Genomic DNA, 23331 nt, shown 5'->3' with positions numbered 1-23331 from the left:
CTTTTTGGCAACAATGCAAAACGTGTTTATGTTTGGCGTAAAAGCAACACAGCCCATCACCCTGAACACACCATCCCCACTGTCAAACATGGTGGTGGCAGCATCATGGTTTGGGCCTGCTTTTCTTCAGCAGGGACAGGGAAGATGGTTAACATTGATGGGAAGATGGATGGAGCCAAATACAGGACCATTCTGGAAGAAAACCTGATGGAGTCTGCAAAAGACCTGAGACTGGGACAGAGATTTGTCTTCCAACAAGACAATGATCCAAAACATAAAGCAAAATCTACAATGGAATGGTTCAAAAATAAACATATCCAGGTGTTAGAATGGCCAAGTCAAAGTACAGACCTGAATCCAATCGAGAATCTGTGGAAATAACTGAAAACTGCTGTTCACAAATGCTCTCCATCCAACCTCACTGAGCTCGGGCTGTTTTGCAAGGAGGAATGGGAAAACATTTCAGTCTCTCGATGTGCAAAACTGATAGAGACATACCCCAAGCGACTTACAGCTGTAATTGCAGCAAAAGGTGGCGCTACAAAGTATTAACTTAAGGGGGCTGAATAATTTTGCACGCCCAATTTTTCAGTTTTTGATTTGTTAAAAAAGTTTGAAATATCCAATAAATGTCGTTCCACTTCATGATTGTGTCCCAATTGTTGTTGATTCTTCACAAAAAAATACAGTTTAATATCTTTATGTTTGAAGCCTGAAATGTGGCAAAAGGTTGCAAAGTTCAAGGGGGCCGAATACTTTCGCAAGGCACTGTATATCAGGAATAGAAGAACAGGGATCCTTCTGTCCAGACAGAGGAGCTGACAGCATCATGTTGTTTAGGTAAGACACTAAGACGAGGCATATTGCATAGGTAAAACACACACACACACACACCCACACACACACACATTTAAAGTGAAGATCTTCAGAAAGCACTGACAGCCAGAGTAGGGCAACTGAGGAAATCAATATCACCTCACAGTGACTGTCTGTTTCTCCATCACATTAACTCCCTATCCCATTCTATCCTATCCCATCCTATCCCATCCCATCCCATCCTATCCCATCCCATCCTATCCCATTCTATCATATCCCATTCTATCATATCCCATTCTATCATATCCCATCCTATCCCATTCTATCCTATCCCATTCTATCCCATCCCATCCTATCCCATCTCATCCTATCCCATTCTATCATATCCCATTCTATCATATCCCATTCTATCATAACACATCCTATCCCATTCTATCCCATCCCATCCTATCCCATCTCATCCTATCCCATTCTATCATATCCCATTCTATCCCATCCTATCCCATCTCATCCTATCCCATCCCATCCTATCCCATCTCATCCTATCCCATCTCATCCTATCCCATCTCATCCTATCCCATCTCATCCTATCCCATCTCATCCTATCCCACCCCATCCTATCCCATCTCATCCTATCCCATCTCATCCTATCCCATCCTATCCCATCTCACCCTATCCCATCTCATCCTATCCCATCCCATCCTATCCCATCTCATCCTATCCCATTCTATCATATCCCATTCTATCATAACACACCCTATCCCATCCTATCCCATCTCATCATATGCCATCTCATCCTATCCCATCCTATCCCATCTCATCCTATCCCATCCTATCCCATCTCATCCTATCCCATCCTATCCCATCCTATCCCATCTCATCCTATCCCATCCCCATCCATCCTCTCATCCTATCCCATCCTATCCCATCCCATCCCCCATCCCCATCCTCCCATCTCATCCTATCCCATCTCATCCTATCCCATCCCTATCCTATCCCATCCTCCCATCCCTATCCCATCCCCACCCTATCCCATCCTATCCCATCTCATCCTATCCCATCCCATCCTATCCCATCCTATCTCATCCTATCCCATCTCATCCTATCCCCTTCTATCGTATCCCATTCTATCGTATCCTATCCTATCCTATCCCATCACATCCTACCCTATCCCATCTTATCCCATCCTGTCTCATCCTATCCCATCCCATCCTATCCCATCCCACCCTATCCCATCCTATCCCACCCTATCCCATTCTACCCTATCCCATCCAATCCAATCCTATCCCATCCCATCCTATCCCATCCCATTCTATCCAGTCCCATTTTATCCTAATCTACCCTATCCCTTCCCATCCTATCCCATCCTATCTCATCCTACCCTATCCCATCTCATCCTATCCTATCCCACCCTATCCCATCTCATCCTACCCTATCCCATCCTATCCTCCTATCCCATCCTATCTCATCCTACCCTATCCCATCCCATCCTATCCCATCTCATCCTACCCTATCCCATCCTATCCCATCTCATCCTACCCTATCCCATCCTATCCTCCTATCCCATCCTATCTCATCCTACCCTATCCCATCCTATCCCATCTCATCCTACCCTATCCCATCCCATCCTATCCCATCTCATCCTATCCTATCCCATCCCCTATCCCATCCTATCCCATCTCATCCTATCCTATCCCATCCTATCCTATCCATCCTACCCTATCCCATCCCCTATCCTATCCTATCCTACCCTATCCCATCTCATCCTATCCCTATCCCTATCCCATCCATCCTACCCTATCCCATCCTATCCCATCTCATCCTATCTATCCTATCCCATCCTATCCCCATCTATCCTATCCCATCCTATCCCCTATCCCATCCTATCCCTATCTCATCCTACCCCCATCCTATCTCATCCCCTATCCTATCCCATCTCATCCTATCCCTATCCCCTATCCTATCCTCCCTATCCCATCCTATCCCATCTATCCTATCCTCCTATCCTATCCCATCCTATCCTATCCTATCCTATCCCATCCTATCCCATCTCATCCTATCCCATCCCATCCCATCCTATCCTCCTATCCCATCCTATCCCATCCTATCCCCTATCCCATCCTATCCCATCCTCCATCCTATCCTATCCCATCCTATCCCATCTCATCCTATCCCATCCTATCCTATCCCATCCCATCCTATCCCCTATCCCATCTCATCCTACCCCCATATCCTATCCCATCCTATCCCCTATCCCATCCTATCCCATCTCCCATCCCCCATCCCATCCTATCCTATCCCATCCATCCTATCCTATCCTATCCTATCCCATCCTATCCTATCCTATCCATCTCATCCTATCCTATCCCATCCCCATCCCATCTCATCCTACCCTATCCTATCCCATCTCATCCTCCCTATCCCATCCCTATCCCATCCTATCCCATCCCATCCATCCTATCCCATCCCATCCTATCCCATCCATCCTATCCCATCCCATCCTATCCCATCCCATCCTATCCCTATCCTATCCCATCTCATCCTATCCTATCCCATCCCATCTCCCTATCCCATCCTCCTATCCCATCCTATCCCATCCATCCTATCCTCATCCTATCCCATCCTATCCCATCCTATCCTATCCCATCCTATCCTCCCATCCTATCCCATCTCATCCTATCCTATCCCATCTCATCCTATCCCATCCTATCCATCCTCCTATCCCTATCCTATCCTATCCCATCTCATCCTATCCTATCCCATCTCATCCTATCCTCCTATCCCATCCTATCTCATCCTATCCTATCCCATCCTACCCTATCCCATCCTATCTCATCCTATCCCATCTCATCCTATCCCATCCTATCCTCCTATCCCATCCTATCTCATCCTATCCCATCCTATCCTCCTATCCTATCCTATCCCATCCTATCCTATCCCATCCTATCCTATCCCATCCTAACAAAACAAACACACATAAACAAAACAAATACACACAAGACGATCCCTCATAAGTCTCTAAAGAGACAACGAACACACTGTAGGATCAGTATGTAAGGCTGTATCTAAACTCACAAACACACACACACATTCACACTGACACACCAGCCTGTATTTAAACCAGCCTAGTAACAGTCAACAACATCTGTCCGGTCCCTTCACGACACATCACACACTGACCTTTCAGACATACTTTCCTATCTGCCTCATACAGTCAATAGCACTGCATTCATTTTAAACCATCACCACGCGTCACTCTAACACACACAACCACACAAATACAACACAGACCCTACACAACCCTTTCACCCTGTTCACACTATCATGTCCACCCAAACCAAACTGACTGGCTGACATAACAACACAGACCCTACACAACCCTTTCACCCTGTTCACACTATCATGCCCACCCAAACCAAACTGACTGGCTGACATAACAACACAGACCCTACACAACCCTTTCACCCTGTTCACACTATCATGCCCACCCAAACCAAACTGACTGGCTGACATAACAACACAGACCCTACACAACCCTTTCACCCTGTTCACACTATCATGCCCACCCAAACCAAACTGATTGGCTGACATAACAACACAGACCCTACACAACCCTTTCACCCTGTTCACACTATCATGCCCACCCAAACCAAACTGACTGGCTGACATAACAACATAGACCCTACACAACCCTTTCACCCTGTTCACACTATCATGCCCACCCAAACCAAACTGACTGGCTGACATAACAACACAGACCCTACACAACCCTTTCACCCTGTTCACACTATCATGCCCACCCAAACCAAACTGATTGGCTGACATATTGTCTTTGCACATTGTCCTTTTTAGCATGGTTCCTGCAACTACAGAATGTTGAATGTGTCCACAACCCAGCTCAGTGCAGTTTGGTTAGGCTCAGTAATGGGAAAAGCCCTGTGGTTAGCCTTAATTAGGTCTGGCTCATGGAAATAACCTGGGGTCGCTGATAGTGGTGGTGGGATCCAAAAGAGAAAAATACACCATTTTGGGTTCATGAATGTTGGCATTAAACCCCTCCATCAGGGTGTTGGTTCGCTCCAAGGCAGCTTACACTAATTCAGATTACAGACAGCTTTATGAGTGTGTCGAGGATATCTGGTGCAGCAAGGCTTCCAGCCACTGTCTTTATCTGTGCTATGCTATATCTGTTCTATGCTATATCTGTTCTATGCTATATCTGTTCTATGCTATATCTGAGCTATGCTATATCTGTTCTATGCTATATCTGAGCTATGCTATATCTGTTCTATGCTATATCTGAGCTATGCTATATCTGTTCTATGCTATATCTGAGCTATGCTATATCTGAGCTATGCTATATCTGTTCTATGCTATATCTGAGCTATGCTATATCTGTTCTCTGCTATATCTAAGCTATGCTATATCTGTTCTATGCTATATCTGAGCTATGCTATATATGTTCTATGCTATATCTGAGCTATGCTATATATGTTCTATGCTATATCTGTTCTATGCTATATCTGCTCTCTGCTATCTCTGTGCTGTGCTATATCTGCGCTATGCTATATCTGTGCTATATCTGCGCTATGCTATATCTGTGCTGTGCTATATCTGCGCTATGCTATATCTATGCTATATCTGTTCTATGCTATATCTGAGCTATGCTATATCTGTTCTATGCTATATCTGAGCTATGCTATATCTGTTCTATGCTATATCTGAGCTATGCTATATCTGTTCTATGCTATATCTGAGCTATGCTATATCTGAGCTATGCTATATCTGTTCTATGCTATATCTGAGATATGCTATATCTGTTCTCTGCTATATCTAAGCTATGCTATATCTGTTCTATGCTATATCTGAGCTATGCTATATATGTTCTATGCTATATCTGAGCTATGCTATATCTGTTCTATGCTATATCTGCTCTCTGCTATCTCTGTGCTGTGCTATATCTGCGCTATGCTATATCTGTGCTATATCTGCGCTATGCTATATCTGTTCTATGCTATATCTGTGCTATGCTATATCTGTGCTATGCTATATCTGTGCTATGCTATATCTGCTTCTAGGTGCCATTAATAGACAGTAACATAATATTTACATCAGTGGCAGTCGGTGCCATTTATGATTAGGGAGGACAATTTATTGGACTTATTTATATTACAGCATATTGGATGACTGTCATTCATATTCTATTCACCCAGCTCAATGTAACAGCAATAACTTTAGGCTACTAGCTACATAACTCACATTTTCCCTATACCCATCATGAGGTTGCTACATCCTAGCCTATGAATGAAAATTTACAATGTAGATGCACATGTTGATAGACAAATTGGAGTAATCAAGGTGACAGACAGTGACACATTCAATACCACCTTGCGCGCTCTTTCCTGCATCTAGCCGATAAGGGGGGAATCATTCGTCCAAACAGTTGCCAACAAGAGTTTCTATTGGACAAATTCCGGTTTATCCTCATTTCATTCCGTTTTCTTCCATTTAAGAAATGTTTTTCAACAGAATTTGGCGGAATGAATACACCCCTGATCACACAGTTCACCTTCATAGCAGCCACATACAAACAGCAACATCACTTGCTTATTGTTGTATAATTCCTTCTCGCATCAACACGCTCTCCTCCTCTCACCTTTTCCCTTCGCTTGTGCACTTCAGTGCACAACACGTCAGCTGTCTGTGGCCAGGCAAAAAATCTTTCCAAGCTAAACCTTCATACCATATGTTACCATATTAGCTAACATCGTAGGCAACATAGCTACAAGAGCTAACATGTTAGTAAACCCGCTACAATCATGCAGTACAGGGTCCAACAAGAAGTTTAGCAGTTACACTGGCGGGCCCTGGTGGCAATAAATTAATACAACCGAAAGCTTATCTTGACTTGGATGAGTTCCTATGTTGGATAGCCTTAGCCAGCTAGCTAACATAAATAGCATTCCTCTCTTTGAGCCCGGTGTTTGAGTAGGCTAAATTAGCTAGCTAAGTGAAAAAAAATACAAAATATAGCTATCTCTCTCTCTGCTGCTTCTCCTTAATTTTTAAAGAAATTAATTTGTTCAAAACTATTTTCTTTCTCTCTATTTGAGTCAACTACTGACCACATTGAATGCACTGCAGTGCTAGCTGTAGCTTGTGCTTTCAGTACTAGATTCATTCTAGTACTTATTTGATTTACACTAATGGGAGATTCTGGAGAGGCCAGCATTTTCCACCATTTTCCATCAACAAAACACCAAACGATGGAATTTCTCGTGAAATGGTGTCGCATCCCTCCAATAGAGTTCCAGACACTTGTATAATCTATGCCAAGGTGCAGTGAAGTTGTCATGGTGGCCTTATTAAAACACTTTATGTTGGTGTTTCCTTTCCTTGGAGGTTACCTGTAGGTAGAAGTTGTTCCTAACCACCCATTCATGGTCAATGTTATCGTTCATCAATTGGTTAAGGTTAGGAGTGGGGTCTGGGTTAAGGTTAGGAGTGGGGTCTGGGTTAAGGTTAGGAGTGGGGTCTGGGTTAAGGTTAGGAGTGGGGTCTGGGTTAAGGTTAGGAGTGGGAGCTGGGTTAAGGTTAGGAGTGGGAGCTGGGTTAAGGTTAGGAGTGGGAGCTGGGTTAAGGTTAGGATTGGGAGCTGGGTTAAGGTTAGGAGTGGGGTCTGGGTTAAGGTTAGGAGTGGGAGCTGGGTTAAGGTTAGGAGTGGGGTCTGGGTTAAGGTTAGAAGTGGGAGCTGGGTTAAGGTTAGGAGTGGGAGCTGGGTTAAGGTTAGGAGTGGGAGCTGGGTTAAGGTTAGGAGTGGGGTCTGGGTTAGGAGTGGGAGCTGGGTTAAGGTTAGGAGTGGGAGCTGGGTTAAGGTTAGGAGTGGGAGCTGGGTTAAGGTTAGGAGTGGGAGCTGGGTTAAGGTTAGGAGTGGGAGCTGGGTTAAGGTTAGGAGTGGGAGCTGGGTTAAGGTTAGGAGTGGGAGCTGGGTTAAGGTTAGGAGTGGGGTCTGGGGATACTTCTACCTTGAGCCCTCTCTTGCAGACAGACACGTTTCAAACCAAGTTCGAGTGTGTGTGAGGGACAGGAGGCATGCTTGAGGTAAATCCTGGGCTCAAGGCCCACAGGGGTCACTGGGGTCAGGGGTGAGAAGTCATGCCTTGACACCCGACCTGCAGCTCTGACTGATTGGCTTGAGATACAAGTTGCAGCTTAACCACAGATCTAGGATCAGATTACCTTACCTCCCATCCTGACCGTAACCATTAGGAGGGTGAGAAATCGCTAGATCAGTGAGCACCTGACCTGTAGCCCTGAGTGTCTGGGCAACAACAGTCATTGTGTAGGCCTAGTAGGTAGTTCTCCAGCTCACACCTTTTGGTTCCCAAAACATTCAGGGAACATTGTTTTTAGGCTGTGGGAATGTTCTATGTTAGCTGGGCTAATGTCCCAAGAGGCATTCCAATCAGAAATGTTAGTTCTCAGAACATTTTGGGTAAAAATATGTTGGTTGTGGGAATGTTCTGTGTTAGCTGGGCGAATGTCTCAAGAGGGTTCACAGTCATTATTTAAGCAATGCTATTTTTGCATTTTTAAAAACACAGGACTTGTTTGCGACTTTGGTGCATTGTGATTTGCCAAGTATGCCCAGGGCTCAGAGAGTACAGGTGAAACATTAAATCCCTTTATTTTCCACCGCTGGTTACCACTGGTTTACATTAACAGCAATCAGCGCTTCCACAAGGATGAGTCAACTAAGCATGGCGTTAGCTCTATTCACACACACACACACACGCACACGCACACCACTGGCACAAGCATACACGCACACACATACGGATATAAGGACACACAGACAGCTCTGGGTGTTGTGTTCAGTCCTCACACAATGTTTTGTTCTGGCAGAGCCCCTGATAACCATGGTTACGCCCCATCTCTGAAAAGACAGGAGCGAGAGAGGGAGGACAGGACAGAGGGGGTTCACTCATCCCCACACAACCATGCAGACTGCTGTTTCCTCTCCCTCTCTCTCTGGCTCTGCTTTGTGACAGGGAATGAAAACCACATTGTGAGGCTGCAGTGTGGAGTACAGACTCAGAACATATAGTAACAGACAGGTAGTGACGCTGAGTTTCAACACACACACAGTACTGGAGAGAGATCAAGAGTGCTACATCACCATGCTCACTCCAGTCATCCATCTATCTATCAATTCATCCATTCATCCATCCATCTATCAATTCATTCATTCATTCATTTACCCGCTCAACCAACCATCTATACAATCAGTCTTTCAGTCGCTTCCTCTCTCACTTTCTCAGTCCCTCACTCACCTCCACACTCAGTCCCTCTCTTGTCCGTTCACTCACTCATTCCCACACTTACTTACTTACTCACTCAATCTGGCACAGATGGCTTCCACTCTGTGTAGGGTGACTGTCTGACAGGCTGGAGATGGTACACAGAGTACTGACAGAGACAACCACCCAAACACTCTCCCTCCCTCCCCCTCCCTCCCTCCCTCCCTCCCTCCCTCCCTCCCTCCCTCCCTCCCTCCCCCTCCCTCCCTCCCCCTCCCTCCCTCCCTCCCTCCCTCCCTCCCTCATATGAGTAATGTGAAGTAGAGCCCCCAGCCTTCCTTCCTCCATAGCAGAAAAAAACTTTAGTGTCTTCATCCCTTTTATCTCTCTGTCCCCTCTCTATATTGTCTATTTCCCTCTCTATATCCGTCTATTTCCCCCTCTGTCCCCTCTCAATATCGTCTATTTCCCTCTCTGTCCCCTCTCTATATCTGTCTATTTCCCTCTCTGCCCCCTCTCTATATCTGTCTATTTCCCTCTCTGTCCCCTCTCTATATCTGTCTATTTCCCTCTCTGCCCCCTCTCTATATCTGTCTATTTCCCCCTCTCTATATCCGTCTATTTCCCCCTCTCTGTCCACTTTCTATATCCGTCTATTTCCCCCTCTGTCCCCTCTCTATATCTGTCTATTTCCCTCTCTGCCCCCTCTCTATCTGTCTATTTACCTCTCTGCCCCCTCTCTACATCTGTCTATTTCCCTCTCTCTGCCCCTCTCTATATCTGTCTATTTCCCTCTCTCTGCCCCTCTCTATATCTGTCTATTTCCCTCTCTGCCCCCTCTCTATATCTGTCTATTTCCCTCTCTGCCCCCTCTCTATATCTGTCTATTTCCCCCTCTCTATATCCGTCTATTTCCCCCTCTCTGTCCCCTTTCTATATCCGTCTTGTTCCCCCTCTGTACCCTCTCTACATCTGTCTATTTCCCTCTCTGCCCCCTCTCTATATCTGTCTATTTATCTCTCTCTGCCCCTCTCTATATCTGTCTATTTCCCTCTCTCTGCCCCTCTCTATATCCATCTATTTCCCTCTCTTAGTCCCCTCGCTATATATGTCTATTTCCCTCTCTGCCTCCTCTCTATATCTGTCTATTTCCCTCTCTGCCTCCTCTCTATATCTGTCTATTTCCCTCTCTGTATCTGTCTATTTCCCTCTCTATATCCATCTATTTATCTCTCTGACCCCTCTCTATATCTGTCTATTTCCCTCTCTCTGCCCTCTCTCTATATCTATATATTTCCCTCTCTCTGCCCCCTCTCAATATCCGTCTATTTCCCTCTATCTGTCCCCTCTCTATATCTGTCTATTTCCCTCTCTGCCCCCACTCTATATCCATCTATTTCTCTCTCTCTGTCCCCTCTCTATATCTGTCTATTTCCCTCTCTCTGTCCCCTCTCTATATCTGTCTATTTCCCTCTATCTGTCCCCTCTCTATATCTGTCTATTTTCCTCTCTGCCCCCTCTCTATATCCATCTATTTCTCTCTCTCTGTCCCCTCTCTATATCCGTCTATTTCCCTCTCTGTCCCCTCTCTATATCTGTCTATTTCCCTCTCTCTGTCCCCTCTCTATATCCGTCTATTTCCCTCTCTGTCCCCTCTCTATATCTGTCTATTTCCCTCTCTCTGTCCCCTCTCTATATCTGTCTATTTGTCACGTTCTGACCTTTATTTCCTTTGTTTTGTCGTTATTTAGTATGGTCAGGGCGTGAGTTGGGGTGGGCAGTCTGTTTGTTTTTCTATGATTTGGGGATTTCTATGTTTCGGCCTAGTATGGTTCTCAATCAGAGGCAGGTGTCATTAGTTGTCTCTGATTGAGAATCATACTTAGGTAGCCTTGGCTTCACTGTTTGTTTGTGGGTGATTGTCTATGTTAGTTGCTTGTCCCAGCACAGTTCTCATTATAGCTTCACGGTCGTTATTCGTTTATTGTTTTTGTATAGTTTGTATTCAGTGTTTTCTTTAATTAAAAAATCATCATGAAAACATACCACGCTGCATTTTGGTCCGGTCCTTACGACGATCGTGACACTATTTCCCTCTCTGTCCCCTCTCTATATCTGTCTATTTCCCTCTCTGTCCCCTCTCTATATCTGTCCATTTCCCTCTCTGTCCCCTCTCTATATCATCCATTTCCCTCTCTGTCCCCTCTCTATATCCGTCTATTTCCCTCTCTCTGCCCCCTCTCTATATCCGTCTATTTCCCTCTCTGTCCCCTCTCTATATCCGTCCATTTCCCTCTCTCTGTCCCCTCTCTATATCGTCCATTTCCCTCTCTCTGTCCCCTCTCTATATCGTCCATTTCCCTCTCTCTGTCCCCTCTCTATATCGTCCATTTCCCTCTCTCTGTCCCCTCTCTATATCGTCCATTTCCCTCTCTCTGCCCCCTCTCTATATCGTCCATTTCCCTCTCTCTGCCCCCTCTCTTGCTCTCCCTTAGCTGCCACTCCTCTCTCTATTTCTCTCTCTCTCCATCCGTCTTGTCTTTCGCTCCCTGTGCCCCCTCTTATCTCTCTGTAGCCATTTCTGTCCTCCCCTCAGTTGAAATCTTCTATTTATGTTGAATCTGCTCCCCCTCCCCTGCTGTAAAGAGAGCAGCATTCTCATCTCTCTGCCACATTTGAAGATGGGATGTGAACCATGTGCCTTACCCCCTCCCTGGCACTCTCTCTCTCTTCCTCCCTCTCAACACCCAACCACACGGTACTGCAAATCCCCTTCCTTACCCTACATCCCTCTCTTTCTTTATTCACTCGCACTACTTCCCTCTTCCCTTTCTCAGCTCTCTTCCTCCCTGTCTCCCTCTTTCACCCAACACCCGATCATATGGTACAGCAAAACCCCTGCCTTACCCCACATCTCTCTCTACCATCCTCTTTCCTTCCCTCTTATGCTCTCCCTGTGCTCTCTACCTCCTTCTCTCCCTCTTTCTCACCATCTCCTCACGCTCTGTTTGATTTTCTTCTACCCCTCTATCTCTCCCTCTCTCTTATGTAATGGGGAAGGAGGGATCCAGAATCCAGCTATTACCAGTTCTGCTGCACTGCCTGCACTGTCTGCCTGCTTAGGCATCCTGATCCTCCTCACAGTTACAGATATGGAGGCAAGAGCTGCAGCTGAGGGATCTGTGGTACACAGTGTTATGTGTGAATAACAATGACTACTGTTCCCACAATGCATCTCATTCTCTTTACCTCTGCACACTGAAAATGTGTTACCCTAAATGTTTAGTGTATGTATGTAGAGAGTGTGTGTCAGTTTATAACGCACAGTGTCAAAACACACACAGTGCATTCAGAAAATATTCAGACCCCTTGACTTTTTCCACATTTTGTTATGTTATAGCCTTTTTCTAAAATGGATAAAATAAATGTTAATCCTCATCAATCTACACACAATACCCCATAATGACAAACAAAAACATTTGCATAAGTATTCAGACCATTTGCTATGAGACTCAAAATTGAGCTCAGGTGCATCCTGTTTCCATTGATCATCCTTGAGATGTTTCTACAACTTGATTGGAGTACACCTGTGGTAAATTCAATTGATTGGACATGATTTGGAAAGGCACACACCTGTCTATATAAGGTCCCATAGTTGACTGTGCATGTCAGAGCAAAAACCAAAACATGAGGTTGAAGGAATTGTCCGTAGAGCTCCGAGACAGGATTGTGTCAAGGAACAGTTCTGGGGAAGGGTACCAAAGATATTGTACAGCATTGAAGGTCCTCAAGAACACAGTGGCCTCCATCATTCTTAAATGGAAGAAGTTTGGAACCACCAAGACTTTTCCTAGAGCTGGTCGCCCAGCCAAACTGAGCAATAGGGGGAGAAGGGCCTTGGTCAGGGAGGTGACAAGGAACCTGATGGTCACTCTGACAGAGCTCCAGAGTTCCTCTGTGGAGATGGGAGAACATTCCAGAAGGAGAACCATCTCTGCAGCACTCCACCAATCAGGCCTTTGTGGTAGAGTGGCCAGACGGAAGCCACTACTCAGTAAAAGGCACATGACAGCCAGTTTGGCACCTAAAGACTCTCAAACCATGAGATACAAGATTCTCTGATCTGATGAAACCAAGATTTAAACATGGCACCACCCTACGGTGAAGCATGGTGGTGGCAGCATCAAGCTGTGGGGATGTTTTTCAGAGGAAGGGACTGGGAGACTAGTCATGATCGAAGGAAAGATGAACGGAGCAAAGTACAGAGAGATCCCGAGCACTCGGGACCTCAGACTGGCGCGAAGGTTCACCTTCCAACAGGACAACAACCCTAAGCACACTGCCAAGACAACGCAGAAGTGGCTTCGGGACAAGTCTCGAAATGTCCTTGAGTGGGCCAGCCAGAGCCCGGACTTGAACCCGATCGACATCTCTGTAAATATTTGTGCAGCGACGCTCCACATCCAACCTGACCGAGCTTGAGAGGATCTACAGAGAAGAATGGGAGAAACTCCCCAAATACATGTGTGCCGAGCTTGTAGAGTCATAACCAAGAAGTCTTGAGGCTGTAATCGCTGCCAAAGATGATTCAATAAAGTGTCTGAATACTTATGTAAATGTGATATTTCCATTTTTTGTAATTTTATAAATTTGCTAAAAAAAATGCTTTGTCATTATGGGGTATTGTGGTCTCCCGGGTGGCGCAGTGGTCTAGAGCACTGCATCGCAGCGCTAGCTGTGCCACCAGAGACTCTGGGTTCGCGCCCAGGCTCTGTTGCAGCCGGCCGCGACCGGGAGGTGCGTGGTGCGACGCACAATTGGCCTAGCGTCGTCTGGGTTAGGGTGGGTTTGGCCGGTAGGGATATCCTTGTCTCATCACGCACCAGCGACTCCTGTGGCGGGCCGGGCGCAGTGCGCGCTAACCAAGGTAGCCAGGTGCACGGTGTTCCCTCCGACACATTGGTGCGGTTGGCTTCCGGGTTGGAGGCGCACTAAGAAGCAGTGCGGCTTGGTTGGGTTGTGTTTCGGAGGACGCATGCCTTTCAACCTTCGTCTCTCCCGAGCCCGTACGGGAGTTGTAGCGATGAGACAAGATAGTATTGGATACAATGAAATTGGGGAGAAAAGGGGGTAAAATTATGATTTTTTTTTTTTTAATATAAAATTATGGGGTATTGTGTGTAGACTACTATTGTGTGTAGACTATTTAATCAATTTTATAATAAGGCAAAATGTGGAAAAAGTCAAGGGGTCTGAATACTTTCCAAATGCACTGTATACACTTAGGCTTTGTTCAGACAGGTAAATTTGGTAATTGTTTTTTCACATCAGTCACATCAGATATTTTCACATCATGTCTTTTTCAGAACTGGTTTGATTGGTCAGCTCTAAAAAAAAACTGGGCTGCCTGTATAAACGCAGCCTTACTATCTTACTCCCCAATAGCTCTCACTGCACACTGGTTCTATGCACCATTTACACACCAATGCATCATTTACATACATAGTATACAACTTCACATCAATGTTACAATATACTACACTACAAGTAATACCAACACATTGCAACTGCATTTATAAGGCCTATAAATAATGCAATTGCTCATGGCTACGACAGCAAGAACCGTCTTCAGTACCTCAAGTCAAAAGCAGAAACCTACAGAGCAATCCTCTACAATTATCATCCTCTACAATTACCCTAGACAGTGCACTACCAGATGCTGTGTAATTACCATAACCATAATTGGGTAGATGATTACATTTTCTGACTAGGATCTCTCTCAACTCACTCTCCTCTCCTCAGTCTTTTAGCAATTTTGTCATTCATTTGATATGGATAGAGATGATAAATAATCAATTTTTTGTGTTTGTTTGTGGAGGGGGGGTGTGAGTATGTGCGTGCGTTTAGATGTTTAGATGTGTGTGTATATATATATATGTAAGGGTGTGTTTCTAAAAACCTGTTTTCGCCTTGTCGTTATAGGTTATTGTGTGTAGATTGATGAGGAAATGTTTTTATTTAATCCATTTTAGAATAAGGCTGTAACGTAACAAAATGTGGAAAAAGTCAAGGGGTCTGAATACTTTCCGAATGCTCTGTATATGTGTGTGTATATGTGTGTGCACATGCATGTGTGTGTGTGTCCTAACCCTAGCCCGTGCAGGGCTCCAGATGTGGAGATAGACAGATGTTGTTGGGGTCAGCAGGTCATTTCCGGGAGATGGACCAAAGCTTGCCTCACATCTGCCTCTTCTGTTCCATGCCACATTAGTCATCATGTCGTAAGGTAGCCATAATAATTCATTACTAATTAGCCTTTTGAAGTACTGTCGCTCCCGACCAATGCTGTAATGTCGTCTACAGAATCGGGGAGGGGACTGTGGATCTCTCTCTGTCCGTTCATTCGTACATTAGTCACTTGCGATATCTCAGACAGCACAGACCAAATTCGGACTAAACTTGGGTGAACGATGTGTCTTGCCATAGAGATACAGCATTTACTAAATGACACTGATTGGCCCAAGGTCGGGAGCTATAGTAATTAACTGAAATGTATTGTCCCAAGGGGAGGGACGCTGCATCATTTGTAGGGGACGACATCTTAACGTAAATTAATTCATATCTGTAATATTTTTGGGGATCAGCAGCAGTACTGTAACGAAGGTGCTTCATTAGGAACAAGATACTGTTGTTAGCATTGCATCGACCATGAAAGTTGGTAACTAATCGCCATATTGGATGACACTTAAAAATACTCTTTTGGTACGATTCTCTCAATGCATTTAAAGGCATTGGACTTGTGCAAGCATGGCTGGACCAAGTTTCAACAATATTCCTTGACCTGTCTATTTCTTTTAAATCCACGAGGGGGAGTTTACGAGTGTACACTTGGGGAAAAGTGGAAGAATCACAACGCAGCCAGAGCCCAAGGGCAAATGAAGGGGTCAGAGGAGAGATGGAGAGGTCAGGGAAGGATGGGGACCTTGGGGGGCTTTAATCTGTCTTCAGAAGAGATGCTAGACTGGCAGGACTCCAAACTACATCATCTAACTCTTTTTAAAAACCTGTTTTCTAGACTGGCAGGTTGGCAGGACTCCATACTAGTTATTTTTGAAGACCTGTTTTCTAGACTGGCTGGTTGGCAGGACTCCATACTAGTTATTTTTGAAGACCTGTTTTCTAGACTGGCTGGTTGGCAGGACTCCATACTAGTTATTTTTGAAGACCTGTTTTCTAGACTGGCTGGTTGGCAGGACTCCATACTAGTTATTTTTGAAGACCTGTTTTCTAGACTGGCTGGTTGGCAGGACTCCATACTAGTTATTTTTGAAGACCTGTTTTCTAGACTGGCTGGTTGGCAGGACTCCATACTAGCTCTTTTTATACCTGTTTTCTAGACTGGCAGGTTGTCAGGACTCCATACTAGTTATTTTTGAAGACCTGTTTTCTAGACTGGCAGGTTGTCAGGACTCCATACTAGCTCTTTTTATACCTGTTTTCTAGACTGGCTGGTTGGCAGGACTCCATACTAGCTCTTTTTATACCTGTTTTCTAGACTGGCAAGTTGGCAGGACTCCATACTAGTTATTTTTGAAGACCTGTTTTCTAGACTGGCTCGTTGGCAGGACTCCATACTAGCTCTTTTTAAAGACCTATTTTCTTTCCTCCATCTCACAATAACACCATGTTCCTTCACTGACGTCATCGGTCTTCCACAGCTGTGTCAGATAAATGGAGGGAGTGACAGAGAATAAGATAGAGAAAGACTGAGGAAGAGAGGGAGACAGGTGGAATAGAGAGAATGAGAGAGAAAGAGAGAGGGTTGTGGCAGTGAGAGAGAGAAAGAACTAGATAAATAAATAAATAAATAAAGACTATGCCAGAGACACTGATGACAGACTGATGATCAGACAGACAAACACACTGATGATCAGACAGACAAACACACTGATGATCAGACATACAGACTGACAGACTGACAGACGATCAGACAGACTGACTGACGATCAGACAGACTGACTGACGATCAGACAGACTGACTGACTGACGATCAGACAGACTGACTGACTGACGATCAGACAGACTGACTGACTGACGATCAGACAGACTGACTGACTGACTGACGATCAGACAGACTGACTGACGATCAGACAGACTGACTGACTGACTGACTGACTGACTGACTGACTGACGATCAGACAGACTGACTGACTGACGATCAGACAGACTGACTGACTGACTGACGATCAGACAGACTGACTGACTGACAATCAGACAGACTGACTGACTGACAATCAGACAGACTGACTGACTGACGATCAGACAGACTGACTGACTGACGATCAGACAGACTGACTGACGATCAGACAGACTGACTGACTGACTGACGATCAGACAGACTGACTGACTGACTGACGATCAGACAGACTGACTGACGATCAGACAGACTGACTGACGACTGACGATCAGACAGACTGACTGACTGACTGACGATCAGACAGACTGACTGACTGACTGACGATCAGACAGACTGACTGACTGACTGACGATCAGACAGACTGACTGACTGACTGACTGACGATCAGACAGACTGACTGACTGACTGATCAGACAGACTGACTGACTCAGACAGACTGACTGACGATCAGACAGACTGACTGACTGACGATCAGACAGACTGACTGACGATCAGACAGACTGACTGACTGACGATCAGACAGACTGACTGACTGACGATCAGACAGACTGACTGACTGACGATCAGACAGACTGACTGACTGACGATCAGACAGACAGACAGGGATAGTTCTGTGCCTCCCTCCATGGTCCCCAGACCTCTCCAGGCATCCCAGGCCTGGATAATTAGTCCTCATTAACATGTGACTGGGTCTCACAGCGTGACCATATGCTAATTGACTTGGCAATTAAGTCAAATTTTTTATGATTAGAGAGAGTCAGAGAGCATGACTGGGTTACATGATAATGATCAGAGAGAGAGTCAGAAAGCATGTCTGGGTTACATTATAATGATCCGAGAGAGAGTCAGAGAGCATGTCTGGGTTACAAGATAATGATCAGAGAGAGAGTCAGAGAGCATGTCTGGGTTACATGATAATGATCAGAGAGAGAGTCAGAGAGCATGTCTGGGTTACATGATAATGATCAGAGAGAGAGTCAGAGAGCATGTCTGGGTTACATGATAATGATCAGAGAGAGAGTCAGAGAGCATGTCTGGGTTACATGATAATGATCAGAGAGAGAGTCAGAGAGCATGTCTGGGTTACATGATAATGATCAGAGAGAGAGTCAGAGAGCATGTCTGGGTTACATGATAATGATTAGAGAGTCAGAGAGCATGTCTGGGTTACATGATGACAATCAGAGAGAGAGAGAGAGTCAGAGAGCATGTCTGGGTTACATGATAATGATCAGAGAGAGTCAGAGAGCATGTCTGGGTTACATGATAATGATCAGAGAGAAAAAGTGTCATAGAGCATGTCTGGGTTACATGATGACAATCAGAGAGAGAGAGAGTCAGAGAGCATGTCTGGGTTACATGATAATGATCAGAGAGAGAGTCAGAGAGCATGTCTGGGTTACATTATAATGATCAGAAGAAGAATTAGTGGGGTGGGTTGTGCTGGGGAGTGCAATGGAGAGGAGAAGATGAGAGGAGAGGAACAGAGGAGAGCAGGATGTGCGGAGGAAGCTGTAGCGTGGAAGGGATTGTTGTGTGATCGTTGTGTGATGAGTCAAGCTGTTGCCTCTGAGCACAGACACACGTGCACACAAGAGGAAACTCAGGCGTTGATGAAGATATGACATGCTCATACGTTCTCTCTCTCTTTCTCTGTCTCACACACAGCTCTACCAGATATACACATGGTTGGCATAAGGTACATATGGTTGAGAGAGAAGAAGGCCAGAGGGTAAAACATCAGGTGTTCGAGTTTGAATGATGATTAACTCACTCTGTGTGACACCAAAGACAGGACCTCAGAATAATATTGCATATTAGTCTACTTCTCCTTTGCAGGCCATGTACAGCATACACTCTTAGAAAAACAGAGCCCCTCCCTCCCCCTACACACAGAGCCCCTCCCTCCCCCACACAGAGCCCCTACCTCCCCCACACACAGAGCCCCTCCCTCCCCCCCTCCCTCCCACACAGAGCCCCTCCCTCCCCCCACACACAGAGCCCCTCCCTCCCCCCCACACAGAGCCCCTCCCTCCCCCACACACAGAGCCCCTCCCTCCCCCCCTCCCTCACACAGAGCCCCTCCCTCCCCCATGTACACACACAGAGCCCCTCCCTCCCCCCACACACAGAGCCCCTCCCTCCCCCACACACAGAGCCCCTGCCCCCCCCACACACAGAGCCCCTCCCTCCCCCCCCCACACACAGAGCCCCTGCCCCTCCCCCCACACACAGAGCCCCTCCCTCCCCCCACACACAGAGCCCCTCCCTCCCCCACACACAGAGCCCCTCCCTCCCCCCACACCCCTCAGAGCCCCTCCCTCCCCCAGAGCACACAGAGCCCCTCCCTCCCCCCACACACAGAGCCCCTGCCTCCCCCCACACAGAGCCCCTCAGAGCCCCTCCCTCCCCCACACACCCCTCCCTCCCCCACACACAGAGCCCCTCCCTCCCCCACACACAGAGCCCCTCCCCCCCACACACAGAGCCCCTCCCTCCCCACACTCAGAGCCCCTCCCTCCCCCACACACAGAGCCCCTCCCTCCACCACACTCAGAGCCCCTCCCTCCACCACACACAGAGCCCCTCCCTCCACCACACTCAGAGCCCCTCCCTCCCCCACACTCAGAGCCCCTCCCCCACACACAGAGCCCCTGCCCCCCCACCCCCCCACACAGAGCCCCTCCCTCCCCCACACACAGAGCCCCTCCCTCCCCCACACACAGAGCCCCTCCCTCCCCAGAGCACACACCCCCCCCCCACACACAGAGCCCCTCCCTCCCCCCCCACACACAGAGCCCCTCCCTCCCCCCACACACAGAGCCCCTCCCTCCCCCCCCTCCCTCCCACACAGAGCCCCTCCCTCCCCCACACACAGAGCCCCCCTCCCTCCCCCCCACACACAGAGCCCCTCCCTCCACCACACACAGAGCCCTCCCTCCCCCCCCACACAGAGCCCCTCCCTCCATCACACACAGAGCCCCTCAGAGAGCCCCCCCTCCCCCCCCCACACACAGAGCCCCTCCCCCACCAGAGCCCCTCCTCCCCACACACAGAGCCCCTCCCTCCCCACACAGAGCCCCTCCTCCCCCACAGAGCCCCCTCCCACAGAGCCCCTCCCCCACACACAGAGCCCCTCCCTCCCCCCACACACAGAGCCCCTCCCTCCCCCACACCCCCACACAGAGCCCCTGCCACTCACAACTACAAAGATGAGAGATCACTTCTTCCTCTGAAAAGCGGTTTCAACCAGCTATTTACATTTCAGGTCTGGTCCAACAGAATGAGACATTGAGACATTATTTTACTGGAATAGAGGAGTTAACCTTTCTAACCATACCCTTTTTATGTCTCAACTCCTCAGATTGTGCGCAGAGCAGACACTACCAAAACAGGAGTATCAATTTGAAGTTACATTTTTAAGTTTACTTTCATTTATTTGCACAAAGAAACCAAGTGATAAACAACAATACAGATTTTAAAAAATGTTTCTAAAATACGGTTTGCAGGTGTGTTTGGAAGCCCAAGGGCTTATATGACAACCACAGCAGAAAATACTATATACAATACATAAGTCCACAGATACACCAGCTTTGATTAAACAGATAACAAAGCCTACTAATATACAATGCAATGAACATTGATTGTGGAAAATTCATGCTCAGTTTGTCACGCGTGGTGCCACATACCGCTTGCTGCATTTTAGCCAAAGACTGTTATACTAGCTGTCTATTCTGTGTTTTATAAATGTGCAATAAGCATCAAACATAATTATATAAGGAATTGGCAAATCGCTCTCATTCTGAGAAATAAGGTAGGCCACTTGATTTCAACATTTAAATTAAGTGGACAGGCTAACATGCTGCTCAAACAGTTGGAGACGGACAGAAGGGTGTGTTCATAACAATTACACTGTTCTACCTTGTTAGCTAGCAAATAGATCCACGTGGGCCAAACTTGAAATATAAATATTAGCTGGCTACTCACTAACACGTGGACTTGTGCGTGAGAGATTGTTTCTGAGACCTGTGTTAATGTTCTAGAACGCTGCTGTAAGAAGTTCCCTACAAGCATCTCACTACACTCACATTAACATCTGCTAACCATGTGTATGTGACCAATACAATCTGATTAGAAGTTGTTCATTATTAGTGAAGGGGCATTCTGCGTGGTTCTGGTTCTGGTTACATTTGGAACAAAAAGGGCACTTTCATAGACAGACTTGAATGTCAAATCAGTGATTATTGCAAAAAAGCAGGTTAAACTAAAAGCAGGTTCAATAATTCAATTATTAGTGTGTCTTATGGTTGTGGAAGGCTTCTATTTAGTATACGTATAACTTCACCTGAATTCATTACATTATTGCAGACTGTTTGAAATGCACTGTGGTTGACCTTTAATTGTACAACAAAGCACATTTATATATAGTTTTTATATATTTATTTTAACTTATGGGCAATTCACAATATATTTGATTTTTTAAAATATATATATATATGATTTTTAAAAATCAAATATATTGTGAATTGCCCATAAGTTAAAATAAATAAATAAATAGAGATGTGATTTTTAGGCCATTTCGCCCAGCCCTACATACAATCATCAACATGACTACACCACAGCACCAGAGACCAAGTACGGGTAGGTAGACCAAATAAATCTCTTGTCTGACACCATTCCCTCACTGCCAATGACACAACAATGGTCAAGGCAGAGAAGGGCATGTCCTGTACATGTATGCTGGAAGAGATCCTCTCCCATGTTCCAGAGCAAAGTTACATTGATTCAGTTGTTATGACCTAGTAATACGTGCAACATCATTGATGTATGAGCGGTCAGCAGTGGTCACTTACCCAGTATAGTAGAATCGTAGCCCTGGTCAGGTCAGGGTGCTCGCTAGAGGCCAAAAATAATCTGGTCCTAAGTGTTGCTGGCCTTGCCTTTAACTCTTTCACTGACCAAGTCCCTGTTTTAGGCAGATACCTATTTAGGGAATGTTATTTTTACAGGCTCAGTAACCCCCCCACCCCCCTAAACAATACTGACCACATGGGAGGGTCCGGAGGGGTTTCCAGAAAGGATTTTTAGTGGGGGGACCTGGGCCCACCCATTGTTAGGTTGGCGGGGGTGATCTCAGTTCCTAAATAAAGAATATAATCTCACCTTGAATGTTTCCAAAAATAGAGAAGGGAGGGTGTTTGAGGATGAGAGAACATCAGTGTTTCCCCTAAGATTTTGTTCAGCAGCTGAGGTTTCTCAGATGATCTGATGTTTTTACTCTGGTGGGGGGTTTTCAGTGGCTGCAAGATTTGCAGCGTATAGGGGAAACATAGAACATCCATGAATATGATTGGAAATGTGCATTTACATGAAATCCCCAAATGGTGTCAACCACCATGGAGACCATGCTGCTCATATTATGCACTGTGAGCTATGACATCAATGGCAGAGCACAGCAGAGGCATCATTCATGTACAATCACTGGGTTGACATGTGATTCTGATGTAAACACTATTGCCGTTTACCCTCACTCAAGCTTAGATGTTGTTATTGATGTTATGCTTGGCCAAGTGGCAGGTGGTCCTTTTCATCAATTACGCTTGAGGTCAAGGCCACTCACTAGGCATGGCCCTGAGCATCCCATTGGTTCCTGCATGAAATGTGGGTGAAGGAAACTGTCTACCAGTGTACAGCTAGCGACCATTGTCGCCCACACCCCTTCTTCTGTTGGGTTTATTGGCGTTTGGCATCCAACGTTATTGCGCATTACTGCCACCTACTGTACTGGAATCTCCTAGTTTAAAAATGGACCAATATAAGTATAATGAGGGGTTCCTGCAGAAGCAGGAATACCCACATGCAGGAACGCCCCGAATTGCGGCAGCAATTGCACTCTTCTCGATGATAGAGCTTTCCCAACAACGTGCCCAACGACAAATACCAGACCACCTGGCAAGTTTACACATTAGAACCCCGCATCTGGTGCAGCCACATGACCAACACTCACACAAGACTGTC

General features: G+C 46.2%; 1 protein-coding gene across 3 annotated transcripts in view; it reads right to left on the bottom strand.

Moving 5' to 3' along the window:
• Nucleotides 1-23331, bottom strand: part of gprc5ba (G protein-coupled receptor, class C, group 5, member Ba) — a 34523-nt gene that overhangs the window by 9595 nt on the left and 1597 nt on the right. The gene's annotated exons all lie outside the window — the stretch shown is intronic.

This window comes from Oncorhynchus tshawytscha, unplaced genomic scaffold (assembly GCF_018296145.1).
Source record: "Oncorhynchus tshawytscha isolate Ot180627B unplaced genomic scaffold, Otsh_v2.0 Un_contig_1758_pilon_pilon, whole genome shotgun sequence".
Lineage (NCBI taxonomy): Eukaryota > Metazoa > Chordata > Actinopteri > Salmoniformes > Salmonidae > Oncorhynchus > Oncorhynchus tshawytscha.
Note: the sequence above shows the minus strand (reverse complement) of the source record. Positions and strands in the feature narration are given on the sequence as shown.